The 15,792-nt window shown below is 42.8% G+C and overlaps 1 protein-coding gene across 2 annotated transcripts in view; it reads left to right on the top strand.

Moving 5' to 3' along the window:
- The window catches only part of EGFL6 (EGF like domain multiple 6), a 106,820-nt gene that overhangs the window by 54,398 nt on the left and 36,630 nt on the right, over positions 1-15,792 (top strand). The window contains exon 1 of one of the 2 annotated variants that reach the window (XM_064482559.1): positions 2,752-2,827. The exons of the other annotated variant lie outside the window; for it this stretch is intronic. The gene's annotated coding sequence lies outside the window, so the exon portion shown is untranslated. Of the gene's footprint in view, positions 1-2,751; positions 2,828-15,792 lie in introns of those variants that run through there. 2 annotated transcript variants of the gene reach the window in all.

Here is a 15,792-nt window from a genome sequence, read left to right as displayed (position 1 = left end):
AAAGAGCAGTTCTCTTCAAAGTCAGCAACGGCAGTGTGGATATTAAAAACACCTGCCTTTACGTGGCAATGTGTATTCAACATCTTCTCGCCTGGCAACACATTTCCAGGTTCCTTGTCTGGTCCTGGTCCTCATGCTACCTGACAGGGCCTTTGTTGATAGTTCTCCCTAGGAAATAGGTGCATTGGCCGAGGAGTATTTGACTTCCTCTGGAAGTCTCCTGTTGTAATGTTCATCACTGCCTTTAATTCTACAGAAGAGAAGTCAGCCCTGAAAAACAAAAAGCAGAAACAACATCAAAATGCTAAAATGCAAGCTAGAAAGTGACAGGTAAATGTCATGCAAGGTTAAGCAGGTGGGATGGCCCCTGCATTTTCGGCTAGTCATGTTGTAGTAAGACTATCTGGAATAATGGTATATTTGGAGGAGGGAGTGATTTGGATCTGAATGTTTAGGGAGAATTGGCAAAGGTAAAAACATAATTTTCACTTCAATTCAACTTCTAGACTTAAGGTAGCAGCCAATGTGGTACCCTGCCCATACTCCACCCCTCCCACCCTCCACATTACCATTCCAGTAGGACTTCAACAGTTGGCATCTGCAGGGCTAAGGGCTTTCTTTGGCTGTCAGCTCCCAACTCTGCCCTCAGCTCAGCTCGCAGAAGTCCTAGAATCAGGACCCTGGTAAAAGCTTCAGCAATGACTGAATGAAATGGTGTCTGAGTACCCCAGCTCCCTCACCCGTTGGGTGAGATCACCTGGACATACACAATCTAGGCTGGCTCTGAGCAATGCCCAGAGGCCAGATGTTCTAGTTGATACATGCCTGCTAGTGTTTTCCTTCCTTCAGGATTCACTCTCTCAGTCCCTTACCAGTGTTCAGTGCACCTCCAGAGCAAACTCCTTCCACTCAAGTCCTTGCCCCAGGGTCTGCTTGTGGGAAGACCTACAGCAAGATGAACTTAATCTTGCATTTGCTTTAAGATATTTTTAGGTATACAGCTCATACCTTTATATTCTTTCCTTTCAATTAAAAATTTTTCAGTTAGTAGAACTAGTTATGAAAAGTTCAACAGGTTTTGGTAATGGCCTAGGAGAGATCATCTTTTTACCTTATTCATGAGACTCATTTGACATCTGAAGTTACTAAGAAATAAAAAGATGAAAAAAGGGATCTCTATAACTGTCAGGGCCCAGGAGGAGATGGGCCCTGGTTTCCAATCCCAGTTCTACACTTGTTAGCAGTGTGACCTTGAGCAAGTCACTTAACATCTCTGCCTCTCCGTTTCTGGACACCTCAAACATGGGGGAACTGATCAGTTTCAGTAAGATGTGTGTAAAGTGTTAAGGATAATGCCTGTCACTATTAGCTATGAACAGTTCAATGGCTTAACTAGTTACTAACCAAGGATACTGAATCTGTTAGGATGTCTTCATCCATTAAACAGAAGATCCAGTGTAGCATTGCTTACACCAATTAGGACAGGCATGGTCTGCAGCTAGAGTCTGCCCCATCCCCACTTCTCATATTTCATTGGCTAGAATTAAGGCATATGCCCATTATATAACCATGAATCAAGCTTATAATCAAGACAACCTCTTTCTCTGTATTCTTCCTTTTATATCTAACACCAGGTCATGAGTGTGTCAGAGAGCTATTGCTGTGTAACAAATGATCACAATAAGCCTTGGTAGCTTGGCTGGCATTGCTGACCTTGGTTGAGTTCATTCATGTATCTGTGGGTGGGCTGATAGATACTAGGCTTGCTTGAGGGTCTGCAAATTGACCAGCTAGCTCCGTTCTACCTTTTCCTCGTTCTCCTTGAGCCAGCAGGCTAGTTGGGGCATGGTCTTCTCATGGTCATGATGGATGTCAGGTGTCTTACAGCTTAGGCTTGGAAGTGGTCCTTACGCCAATAGTCAAAGCAAGTCACACAGCGAAGTCCAAAGCCAAAGTGTGGGGCGGTAGGCTCTGCCCACCATGAAGCCACAGGGTGTGAGTGCAGGGAGGTGAAGGAAGGACCAGTCATTCATTCTATTATAAGTTGTCAGAACAAAGAACATCTAAATAACTTAGATGAATTCTCTGAGTCTTACAGCACTCTTGTGTCTGCCATTCATTTCTGCGCTGGTTACTATACTACAGTATCATCAGGTGCTCCCGTGTTAGCATGTAGCCCACTGCAGTTTGTGGAAGAAAACTCGGCAGCGTATGAAAACTTAGACCCAAATAAATTGGAAGTGTCATTCTGAACCAGCATCCTTGTTTCCTGCTTTGTCTTCCCAACTAAATTGTAAAAACCTGCAGCGCGGGAATCTCCGCTACCTGCCCCATGTCTGACATTGATGGCGAGGCGGGGTGACTCTGACCAGCGCGAAGGGAAGTGAGTCTGGGGGGAAGTTTCTCGGCAAACAGCGAGCGCGGAGGATGCGCGGGTGGTGCCGGAGGCGGGTCCCAGCCAGATGTGCACGGCCCGCCCCGCCCTCCCTCGCGCACCCGGCGCGTTTCTCCTGTAGAGGAACCACGGCGCGCCTCCCCGGGGCGCCCCCAGCCACTCCCGCGCCCGAGCGTCCCCACCGCAGTACCCGGCATCCCCTCCCTGCCTGCGAGGACCGCGCCTGGGCAGAGCCGAGGCCCTGAGCTGCCGAGGACAGCGGAGGAGGTGGCCCCTCTGCGCCCCAGGTTCCGCGCCCGCGCCCTCCCGAGGGGGCGCAGGAGGAGCGGGAGGCGGAGGGAGGCCCCAAGCGAAGATGCCGCCGCCGCCTTGGGCACTGGCTCTCCCGCTGCTGCTCCCCTGGGTGGCAGGTGGAGTAGGGAACACAGCCAGGTGAGTGTCTGGCTGGCAGTCGGCCCCAGGCTGAGCTCCCCCTTTTGGCCCCTTCTCTTTGTCCCCCGTTCCTCCAGGCACCCCCGGGGGTGTATGGGCATGTGTATCTGTGCGCGCTTTGGGATTTAAAGGGGATGCCAGGCCCGGGGTGCCCACGGTCTTCCCCGCCTTCCCTTTGGGCTCTGGTGGGGCTTTGCACGGGTTCTCTGGCGTCAGCTGCGCCCCACCTGGCTGCGCCTTGCGGGTTGCGGAGGAGGGAGGCTCTGTGTGCCGACCCGCTGGTGTGTTCTCGCTTGGTGGTCTGCAGGCATCCCACTGTTGTTGGCGCGGGCGTGTGAGTGTCTGGATGTGGGTGGGTGGGTGGGTTCTGTGCCTATGCTGTCCTGTGATTTTCACTGTGTCCAAAGCGCGAAGTGATTGTCAGTGACTAGTTCTGCTGGGGAAGGAAACTGAGAATGACACAAGTAATTGTTGACCGTGTTCACCGCGCTTGAACTGAGCCCGCTGTGAAGGGGGCCCCTCAACTCAACAATGCCTTCCTGATTAAGGTTGATGAGCTAGAAAGAAAGGACGTGATTGTCAGATGAAATCGACTCATTCTTCTTGCCATGGCAATTCAGAATCTGAAGCCATTTCTTTACTGCCCATAAACTTTTCTAAGCCCTGCAACTTAATTTTCCAATCAGCAAAGCCAGTTAGTAAATACACACTTAAAAAATAGTACACACTGTAGGCCAGGCACTGTCCTAAACACTTTAGGGCTATTAACCCATTGATAACTGCTCTGTGTGGAAGGTGCTATTATCATGCTTGTATTGTAGAAGAGAAAAATAAGGCACAGAGAGGTCAAGTAACTTGCCCAAGGAGGCACAGCCACTGAGTGATAAAGCTGGCAATCAGACCCAAGCAGTCTGGCCTGGAGCCCCTGGTCTTCCCCACCGCACTCAGTGGAAAAGTTTCCTGGTTCTCTGGCTGTGATGTCTTGCTTTCCAAGGTGCCCTCTAGAGCAGGGTTTCTCTACTGAGGCACTGCTGATCTTTTGGGCTGGGCTGGACAGTTATTTCTGGGAGGTGATTGGAGAGCTGTCGTGTACATTATAGGATCCTTAGCGGCATCCATAGCCTCCTACCCACTAGATACCAGTAGCAACCACTCCAAGTTGTGACAACTAAAAATGTGTTGAGACATTGCCCAGGGTGCGGGGGTGGGGGTCGGGGGTGCACAGTTGCCTCCAGCTGAGTGAGATCTGAGGAGCTATTGCCAATTTTTAGTCGACAGTTCTGGGAGAGAGCCTTGGTTTGGGACAGGCTCCTTAAAGGTGAGCCTGACTATCTTTGACCTACCAGGAAAAAACAAATCTTTCATCAGAGTCAGCGACAGTATTAAGGGATTTTGAAGTTCAAACAGAATAAACCTCAAACCAGGTTATTTGAATGTATGATCGCAAGTTTCAATTTCCTTTTCATCATAAAAATATAAGGAGATGCAATTTGCTCTTGATCACATCTCCTTGAACGTAGGAGGTTCTTGGATCGTTGGAAAGCCCCCTTAAGAAACACCAAGTGCTATTTGAAGATAAGATCACCAGTTCTTGTAGCAACCAGCAGACCGACCTCCAGGAGCCTGACTTTCAAAGGGCCTCCGAATTAAGTTAAAAGCTGAAAAGCTCCCAGATAAACCAAAGAACATTAAAATGGAGAATCCGCATCAGGATTCTGCAATTCCACAGTTTTCAAGATGTGATCCATGGTTTCTTTACATGGTATCAGGTTCACAAGCTGGTTTGTTCATTATCTGTGCAACATGCTCGAAAACATCAAATGCCCAGCTCTTCAAGAACTGCCCAGGGACCACGTTCAATCAACCCCAGCCTCCAAGTTACAGACGGCACATTTACAGAAAAGGCAAAGTGCTCATTGTACTAGAATGTGTCTACTGGTTATTTCCTGAAGTTTTACAACTTATAGGAAAAAGTGACTGCTACATAGGGATTTCTAATACAAGTGTCCATTGTTGTTGAACTTTTTAAAATTGAAACACTGCACCATAATTGCAGTGCTTCTTAAATGGTGATTAGTGCATAGTAGACAACACCCCGAATGAATAAATTCTTAGCAGCACGCGATTTTCTGATCATAAACATCGGAATTTGGCTTAAACCTTTATTCTTTTTTTGTATACTATTTTTTTATTGAAGTATCATTGACTTACAATATTAGTTTCTGATGTACAACATAGTGATTTAATATTTTATAGATCACACCATACAAAGTTGCTATAAAATATCAACTATTCCCTGTGCTGAACCCTATGTTTTTTTCCTTTTTTTTTTTAATTGAAGTATAGTCAGTTTACAATAGTGTGTCAATTTCTGGTGTACAGTGTGATGTTTCAGTCAAACATATACATACATATATTCGTTTTCATATTCTTTTTCACTATAAATTACTACAAGATATTGAATATAGTTCCCTGTGCTATACAGTAGAAACTTGTTTGATTTTTAAAAATATTTTAAAAAATTTTTCTTGTGGGAGAGGTAGTTAAGTTTATTTATTCTTAGAGGAGGTGCTGGGGACTGACCCCAGGACCTCATGCATGCTAAGCATGTGCTCTACCACTGAGCTATACCCTCCCCTGAAACTTGTTTATCTATTTTATGTATAGTAGTTAGTATCTGCAAATCTTGAACTCCCAGTTTATCCCTTCCCATCCCCTCCACCCCCACCTTGTAACCATAAGTTTGTTTTCTATGTCTGTGAGTCTGTTTTGTAAATAAGTTCATTTGAGTCTTTTTTTTAGATTCTACATATAAGTGATATCATACGGTATTTTCCTTTCTCTTTCTGGCTTACTTCGCTTACTTAGTATGATGGTCTCCAGGCCCATCCATGTTGCAGCAAATGGCATTATTTTATTCTTTTTTATGGCCAAGTAGTATTCCTGTGTGTGTGTGTGTGTGTTTGTATCACAACTTCTTTATCCAGTCATCTGTCGATGGACATTTAGGATATTTCCATGTCTTGGCTGTTGTAAATGGTGCTGCTGTGAACATTGGAGTGCATGTATCTTTTTGAGTTAAGGTTCCCTCTGGATATATCAGGAGTGGGATTGCTGGATCATATAGTAAGTCTATTTTTAGTCTTTTGAGGAATCTCCATACTGTTTTCCATAATAGCTGCACCGAGCTGCATTCCCACCAGCAGTGTAGGAGGGTTCCCTTGTCTCCACACCCTCTCCAGCATTTATCGTTTATGGGCTTTTGAATGATGGCCATTCTGACTAGTGTGAGGTGATACCTCATTAAAGTTTTGATTTGCATTTCTCTGATGATTAGTGATATTAGGCATTTTGATATTGAGCATTTCTCATGTGCCTGTTGGCCATTTGTATGTCTTCATTGGAGAATTGCTTGTTTAGGTCTTCTGCCCATTTTTGGATTGGGTTGTTGTTGTTGTTGTTGTTGTTATTAAGTTGTTGTTTGTATATTCTTGAGATTAAGCCCTTGTCAGTTGCAGCATTTGCAAATATTTTTTCCCATTGTATAAGTTGTCTTTTTGTTTTGTTTATAGTTTCCTTTGTTGTGCAAAAGCTTATAAGTTTAATTAGGTCCCATTTGTTTATTTTTGCTTTTGTTTCTATTGCCTGTGAGCCCTATACTTTTTATTGCCCTTTATGCAATGAGACTATTTAGATGCTCTAGACCTGCTTTGTCCAATACATTAAATACAGCAGTCACTAGCCCCACGTGGCTGTTTGAATACTGTAAATGTGGCCAGTCCAAGTTGAGATGAGCTGGAAGTGTAAAATACACATTGGATTTTGTGTATTTGTGTATGAAAAAAGTATGTAAAATATCTCACTAATCATTTTACATTGAATACATACTGAAATGATAATGTTGTGGATATATGGCATTTGATAAAATAGATTACTAAAATTAGTTCCACTTGTTTCATTCGTGTTTTTTTAAAATGTGGCTACTTGAAAATTAAAAATGGCTTATGTGGCTATTATATTTCTATTGGGCCATGTCGATCTAGAACATTTATTGATCTGAACTCCATCTCCAGTGTTCCAGGTCCTAAGACAGGCATCTTTTTGCCTTGGGGACATAAGATAAATATGTTATTAACTTTGCTGTTCTTGAGTTTGAAGTTTGGAACAACTCCCTACTTACTTTTGTGTTACACATTTTTTTTTCTCTGTTGAATTCAAGTAAAAGTAATGTGAGAGATGAAGGGATGTCTGGGTTCTTATATTCATGGAGAGAGGCCTGCTTTCTGTAAACCACACCCAATGCTGAGAATTGATTCTTCTCAGAGCCCTGCGAAGGAAGTGCCATTGTAACAATTTCCCACAAACTTAGTGGCTTAAAATAACATAAGGTTATTCTTCAAGAGTTCTGGAGGTCAGAAGTCCAAAATGAGTCTTACGGGGCTAATACTAAAGTGTTGGCCGTGCTTGTTCCTTCTACAGGCTCCGTGGGAGAGTCCATTCCTTGTCTCTTACACTCCTAGAGGCGTCCAACAGTCCTTGGCTTGCGGCCACATCACTCCAATCCCTTCTTCCTTTGTCACTTTGCCTTTTTTCTGACAGTTAAGTCATCTTCCTCCACCTAAGAATGCTGTGATTATACCAGGCCCACCCAGATAATCCAGGATGACCTCCCTATTTTAAGATCCTTAATTTGAGCACATCTGCAAGTTCCCTTTTGCCATGTAAGGTAACATTTACAGGTTCCAGGGATTAGGACGTTGACATCTCCGGGGGCCACAATTCAGCCTTCCACAGGAAGTCTGAGCTGTGAGTCTGTTGTTCTCAGTTATATGGGCTGGATCTTAGTTTTAAACATGACTTTAGTGGTTTGTCAGTGGTTGGCATATCATTCATTTATTTATTCTTAAAACCAGAATTTGTGGGAATATACCGAAAACTTAAGAGCTGGATGTTTCTAGGAAATAATGACCATGCAATGTTCGCTTGCAGCATAGAAATACTTTCTGAGCAATCTTATTTCAATAGTTTCATTGGCTCCGAAGGTATTAAAGTCCTATTTGTATATAATTTATGTACATAAACCAAGATTATGTAAACCTTAAAATAAGTATATTGTGTAGTTTTCATACATCACATTGGCATTCATCAAATTTTGTTGAGACCCTACTACGTGTCAACATTTTTTCAGTGTGATTTCAATCAATTCTCTCATCAATCCTAAGAAATAGGTATTGTGTCTATTTGACAGACAATGGGATGGAGAAACTTGAAGAGATTAGATGATTCCTCAAGAACTGCATTGGATTTAGTCTTCTGCTCTAAGAGCAGTGACATTCCAATGCTTCAAATTTGTTTCTCCAAAAAAAAAAAAAAAAAGACTACATACAAGCTTACATTTTTACAAAGTGCTTTCTCTTACGTTACCACCAGTGAGCCTGTTGAGCCTGTTGAGCTTGACTCTTGCCCAGTGTGATCAAGGGATACGTGAGAATAAATAGGAAATTCCTGATGTTCCATCCTCCTAACTCCTTCCTCTCTAGATTTATATTTTCTCAGAAGCAGACTCTGAGACCAGTTGAATTATGCATGGTTTATTTGGAAGGTTGCCCCAGAAAGTTCTAGTAGGGAAGCTGCAAAATGGGACAGAGAAGGGAAAGATGTGTTATAAAAATAAGTTACCACTATGATTTGGTTCTGCTAGGGAATTCTGGAAGTCAGTAGGACATGGGCCTCAGAGTTATCCCTCCCTGAGGCAAGGGAGCTGGGGTATCTATACTCCCATCAGTCATTGGTCAAGGGCTTCTGAGGAGGGAGATTCTACGTGTTCCGCCTACCATGCACACAGGCAGAGCCAGCTCCTGCCAACAAGGGAAGCTCTTGGGTATCAAGAAATGAGGCTGGCCATTAACCACAGTGTACCACCATTTGTCACTGACCTGGTGAGACAGGAAAATACCTCTGAGGAACTTGTGCTCCTGGTGACAAACTCCTTTGGGGACAGTAGGGGCAGAACATACAGGCATCCTAAGGTATTTTGTGTTGAATTATGCCCCCCTCCCCAAATTCATATGTTCAAATCTTAATCCCAAGTATTTCAGAATGTGACTGTGTTTGCAGATAGGGTCTTTACAGAGGTAGTTCAGTTCAAAGTAGGATGGCCCTAATCCAGTATGACTGGTATTCTCATAAGAAGAGGGGGTTAGGGGACACACACATGCACACAGCCACAGAGGAAAGACTGGAATCCAAGACCATGTGAAGACACAGGGACAACGTGGCCATCTGTAAGCCAAGGAGAGAAGCCTCCGAAGAAACCAATCCTGCCTTGATGTCAAACCTCTAGCCTCCAGAACTGTGAGAAGATGAATTCCTGTTGTTTTAGCCATCTAGTCTGCAGGACTTGATTCTGGCAGCCCTAGTGAACTCATATGTAAGGTGAGCTCAGAAAAGATAGAAACCTCGTGGAACCAAAGAACAAAAGTTTTGCAGGGGGAGTGTATAGCTGAAATGGTGGAGCACATGCCCAGCATGCACGAGGTTCTGGATTCAATCCCCAGTACCAACATTAAAAAAAAAAAACAAAACCAAATTAATAATAAATAAATAGTCCTAATGAACCCCCACCCCCAAAAGAAAAGAACAAAAGTTTTCCTGATCTTGATTTTTCGGTTGAATGCAAACTGAAATCTGGACTACCCAAGTCCTCTGACTTTGGGGGTTTTAAGCAGGAATTATCAGAATACGGGCCACGGGCTTAGTTATTGAAACCAATCCAGCAGCTACTGAACGTAGCATCATTGCCTTTTTGACTCTTCAGTATTGGCTGCAGCTGATAGAAAACCCAAATAACCTCGGTTTCAACAAATAGACGTGTGTTTCTCTCTCATGTAGGAGTGGGTAGTTGGGCTAATACGGTGGTGTATGGAGTCAGGTTCCCAGGCTCTACCATTTAATGTTTCCACCAGAAGTTTCCCCCATCATGGCCAAAGATAGCTTCTTGAGCCCTGGCGAACATGTCCAGATTCCAGCCATAAGAGGCAATAAATGTGAAGAAGAACATCCCTTCTCTCGCTATAGCCACATCCCAGAGGTTGCACATGACACTTTCGCTTACATCACATCAACCGGAACTTAGTTACATGGCCGCACCTCACTGAAGTGAAGGCTGGAAAATGTGCTCTTTATTCTAAGTGGCTATGCAATGGGGATCTTATTACTTAGAAAGAAGGGAAGAATAGACATGGGGGTACCACTTGCAGCATCAGCCATGTGCAAATTATATATCGCATCTCCAACTTACTGATGAGTAAACTGAGTTTCAAAAGAACAAGTGATTGATTTAGTTCTCACAGTGAAGAAGTGGCAGATTTAAAAGCCATGGTATCACTGAAGGAAAATTAGAGGACTTTCCATCACATACTTTGTCCAGAGTAATCAGTAATATTTCCAGTTTCATCAGTTAACTTGCTGGGCCCCAGTGTATTGGTTTCAATAACTAACCAGTTATAAATCTGAAGGTCTTAAGGGGAAAAAAAAATCCACCAGTATTCTAAAAGTAGTTCAAATTTGCTCAGTTCAATTCAGCAGCATTAATTGAACTGACATGCCCAAACGTTCTCCTAAATGCCAGAGATACATATCTATCTGCCGCCCTCACTAGACAACTTTGTAGGGCAAGGAAAATACATCTTTTTTTGGTGAAGGGGGTACAGGGGGAGACTTACAGTTCCAGCTCGTAGCCCAGTGCCTGGCACATAGTAGATGCTGAATAAAAACTTTGGTGCCTAAATGAATGACCAAAGGAGGGGGGTGGAGAAACACATAATGTTACTGACATGTAAATAATGTATGTATTTTTATATATATAGACACTCAAAAGCATGAATATGGGTATATTATATATTTATAAATTATATATGTTTATATATAAACATATTACATATACACACATATAAAATATTCCATGGAATACAGATAAGAGAAATTTAGTTGGCATGAGAGAATCAGGGAAAGTGGAGGGCATGGGATGACATTTCAGCTGTCCTTAGAGGATGAATGTGAGGCCACCTGATAAAAGCAGAGGAGGAGGCAAGTATTCCAGTGCTTGATTAGCAGTACATCTTGCATAGGAATAAATGAATGGCTGGCTGGACAGATACGTACCTGAGAAAGGAATGCAGAAGGAAGGCATTGGCCCAAAGTATGGAGTGGAGTGGCCAGCATCTGGACTCAGGAGCCCAGCGACTGCCAAGATCAAAGAAGCCAGGCTGAAACTAGTTTGTGAGGGGCCCTGCATGTTGAGCCAAGGAGTTTGGACTTTGTTCTGAGAGCAGTAGAGAGCAAAGCTAGGGCACAGGCTCGTTCTTTAAGGATAACCCCATCATGACCAATTCATGCTCCGAATTATCACACAATTGCACAAAATTATCTTTTTTTTTTTTTAAATGGAGGTACTGGGGATTGAACCCAGGACCTTGTGCGTGCTAAGCATGCGTTCTACAACTGAGCTCTACCCTCCCCCCCAAATTATCTTTAAGGTATTGAGCCATAATTTATTTTAACTGGCAGCATTTTTTCCATAATGTACATAATAATCGTGTGCTTATTATAATCCATGGTATCTCAGATTTGAGGAAGAGAAGTGCAAAATTAAAAATCAAAATACCAAAGCTGCAAATGTCTCTATAAATATCATCACCTTGCTCTTCAAGTATTCCCTTTGTTTGATTTCTGGGCACCGTAAGTATCAGTTTCCTATTGCCAGTCAACAGTATACTCGAAAGCTTAGTGGTTTAAAACACCGTTTGTTATCTCGCCCAGTTTCTGTGAGCCGGGAATTCAGGAGCAGTTGAGCTGGATGGGGCTTGGGGTTTTTCAGAAGGTTGCAGTCAAGTTGTTGGCCACAGCTGCCGCCATCAGAAGGCTTGCCTCCAGCTGGAGGATCTCCTTCCAAGTTGGTGAGTTCACGTGGCTCTGGGCAGGAGGCCTCAGCTCCTCGCCTTGTACATCTCTCCGTAGGGCTGCTTGAGTGTCCTTATGAGATGTCAGCTGACTTCCTACACAGCAAGAAATCCAAAAAAAGAGAGGACGAGGAGGAAGTTGCATTGCCTTCTATGTCCTAATCTTAGAAGTTACCCTCCATCAACTCCCACCATAATCTCTTCATCAGAAAATAGTCACTAAGTATAGTCCACAAAGTGGAGGGGAATTAGGCTTAACTTTTGAAAGGAGGAATATCAAAGAATTTGTGGATGTATGTTAAAACCAACACACCACACATAACCAGTGTGGGAGTTTCCTTCCCCACATTGATTATTCTTCAGTCTTCTCTATCAGCCTTCATTTCTACAGAGATCAGTCCCCGACCTGGTTTTCTTCTTTATCTATACTCTGTCCAGGTAATCTTTCCAGTCCTAGCTCTCTCAGTGCCATCTATATGTAGATGACTTCCGAGCGTGAATCTCAAATCCCAGGCTCTCTGCTACATTCTTGACCTGTCCATTGGGATATCTCACTGAGCTTAGGACATCCAAAAGTGAACTCCTGATCAGTTTTCTAGAACTCCCTTGCCCCCATCTCACCCATCCTCCCTATTCCAAAACAAACAGTGTCCAAACTGGTTCAAGCCAAAAACCTGAGCATCATTCCTGACAGCTCGCACTTCCTCCCCACTTGTGTGCAGTCTGACACTAAGTCCTAGTCTGGACCATGTCTCAAGCCCATCTCCTTCTCTCCCTCCTGCCTGCCACCACCCAGCCACATCACCTCATCTCTCCCCTGAACCCCCACAGTAGTTTCTCATTGCTGATTCTTGTGTCCCCGCTAGTCCACGTCTCCAAGTGTTCCTCTGAAAATTTAAATCAGATCATGTCAGCCCTCTCCTTAAAACCTTTCAGTGACTTTCCATTGGATTAAGGATAAAATCCATTCTATTTTAAATGGTGTAAAAGGGCCCTCCTTGATCTAGCCTTTCCCTGTTTCTCTAACTCTGTTTTAAATTATTTTCCCCCATGCTCAGTATGAATGAGTGAATGAATGTGCTGGTTAATAAATGTAACTGTTTTGATAACTCATAATTGACTGACTACCTCCCCTTCTTCATCTCACTTCCCCACTGCCCCACGAATGTTCTCTTCATCTCATAAGTAAACCACTGTGCTCACATCCTTGTCTCGCGGTCTGCTTCTTGGGAGCCCAAACTAAGATACTGTCCATTCCCAATTTCCACCTAACTCCTGAACTTGGAAGATAAGTGAGAAATAGAGAAGGCAGTGGGAAGTGCCAAGTTTTGCCAGCTCGTGGCATGGGAAATCTGAAGTTGCACCAACTCGCACTGGTACACACTCGGTAGCCTAGACATTTTTGACTGAGCTCTCAAATGCCTCGACATCCAGGGAGGTGAGATTCTTTGGGGCGTCCCAGCGCCTGCTGGACTTGGACTCTCAAAGATGAATGAGAACCTAGAATTAATCTTAACTGGTTGGGTACAGTAGACTTGTCACACTGGGAGCTGTGGTGAAAACAAAAATGAAAACCAAAAACCTCATGGCTAGACCTGGTTGTCCGTATTTAGAAAAAATTTATATTTCATTTGTTTGTCAATATTTAAATATATTAAAACATCAGCAGAAAAGTTTTAACTTCTCAATTTGTTCTTGGAGAATATCTTAAAGTTTCCTGGAAGCTGACCATAAACGAGCATGCTAAAAATTCTGCCACAGTATATTTTTGCAGAAAATAAGGAACCCCATGAAGAAATACTATACTACTTACACAATCCCTGGAATGTTTTTAAATTAATTTCAGCTATGGAGACAGCGATTTGTGATTAATTTGATCAATGTAGACAGCAAGCTGTACAACGCGTTAAAGGAACTCTGGGCAGCTCAGCATTTAGCCCAGACTCCCACAGCTCAGGGCTCCCTCCCCACAGAGACCTGCTCACCTACACTGACCCTCCCCTGCCTCAGGACTGGGTCCTCTGAGGCTTCTGTATGCTGAACATTGTAGATGAGAGAGCAGCTTTGTAGCCCAGCCAGACCTCCCAAGGTGGCAGAAAATGTTGGGGGGGTTGTTTCAGTCCAGGACCAGGAATTCTCTCTCTGGGTTCGTAAACCCCTTTATATTGATTATCCCAGATTTATCAGGTTCCATGGAGTTGGGTCTGTCCAGCCAAATGCATGTAAACTCATTATACTCAGACATCTGTTAAATTCAGGTGATTGATATTATGCCTTTACTGTGCATCCTTGATATCACAGAATGCACTGCCTCAGTTTGGTACATTAAAAAAATACACACTTCACTGAATATGGAACTAAGTGCAATTCATATTGATAGCTTGCTAAGAATTTGTATGAATGGATTCATACATGAGGAAAACACCATGTGTCCTAGACTTTAGGAAAAGAAATGGTTCTTGAAATATTATTTGAAATGTTACTCTGTTGATCAGCTAACTTATGCATCATACCATCTCAAAATCTCAGTGGTAAGAGTTTATTTCTTTACCTGCCTCAAAAGTCCAAGGAATGTTTGAGAGACTGCTGTGTGCTTTGACATGCTGCCAGGCCCCATCCATCTTGAAGCACCATCTTTTTCTAGGTCCACAGTCTTTCTTCAGTGGGCTGATGGAAAGAGGAGTCAAGGATCCCACTGGAGGCTTTGTGCACAGACTTGGAGATGGTCCAACAGGCTAAAACCAGCCATGTGGCCCCACCTAACTGGCTGGCTGGCTGGGAAGTATAGTGTAGCTTTGTGCCCAGGAGACCCAGATATTTGGCCATTTTTAACTTACAAAATGGTAGTTTCATATAGTTTAACCCAATAGTTTATGTCCCTTATCCAGAATACTCACAACCAGATATTAAAGTAAAAGAATAGTTAAATTTGTGATGGAAAAGTTAGTGGTTAGGCATGGAATTAGGGCAATAGACAGGTAGAAGGAGAGGATGCTGGGAAAGTAATCTGAAACACTTGCTAACATTAACTTGCGGTGTCATGGAAGAACTATATAGAAACTAAAAGTTAAAGCTTTTTTTTTAAGCAGGTTTTTTTTTTTTTTTTTTTTTTTAAGATTCTGTAAGATAGTGTGTCCTCCTGTTATTGTCAGTATCATGCTTGCCTGTGCTGGATTCTTTCTTCCCCTCAATAATACTGTGTCAACTTAAACAGATATTTTTAATAATTAATTTTCTTTTCATCCATAATTTTAAATAGCTGCATATGTGAATTAAAAAAATGGCAATCATAGAATGCAGAGCTGGATTCTTGGTGTAATAAATCAATTTCCTTTGGCAGCTACAGGTCAGCAAGTAATTACTAGCCATTCTATCTGCTAGTGATTTCCCTCCTTTAAACTATTTTCTTATTTTCATGATCAGATGTAGAGTTTGATGATGAAACCAGTAAAATCCCATTTGTGGCTGTCCCTTTAAAGCTATCTCTCAAAACTGAGTAAATACATGGACAGCCCACCCGTCAATTGAAAGGCATGTTGGTCATTTCTGGACTCACATGGTTTTCTGATGGTTTTTCCTACAATATTTCAAGCTGCTTGCTCTCCTTCAGAAAATATGCACAGAGCAGCTGGAGGCTGAACTGGTATTTTCTGATTTGTGTAGTTGCCCAAATATCAGAATCCATTTTAGAGTTCTCGATCATAAGTTGATTCTTAACTATTATTTTCCATTTTTTAAACAAATAAGAATAAGGCTAGATTTAATGACAAATTTCTGATACCTTCCAACAAAGCTGTAATACTAAAATGCATCTGTGACTAGGGAAAGAATTCCATACAGTGGATAAGAAGTCCTACTTTATTAACGAGTTCTTGATGGCCCAAGTGTTAGTCATTAACATTTTGGAGACCTTTACAAGTGATACTTTGTACAACATCAAAAATGATGGCTGGGGAGAAATTAATACACCTCAGATTTCTCAGTTTCACCTTTTCACCTAAAGGC

The sequence above is a fragment of the Camelus dromedarius genome, chromosome X (genome assembly GCF_036321535.1).
Source record: "Camelus dromedarius isolate mCamDro1 chromosome X, mCamDro1.pat, whole genome shotgun sequence".
In the NCBI taxonomy this organism is placed as follows: Eukaryota; Metazoa; Chordata; class Mammalia; order Artiodactyla; family Camelidae; genus Camelus; species Camelus dromedarius.
Note: the sequence above shows the minus strand (reverse complement) of the source record. Positions and strands in the feature narration are given on the sequence as shown.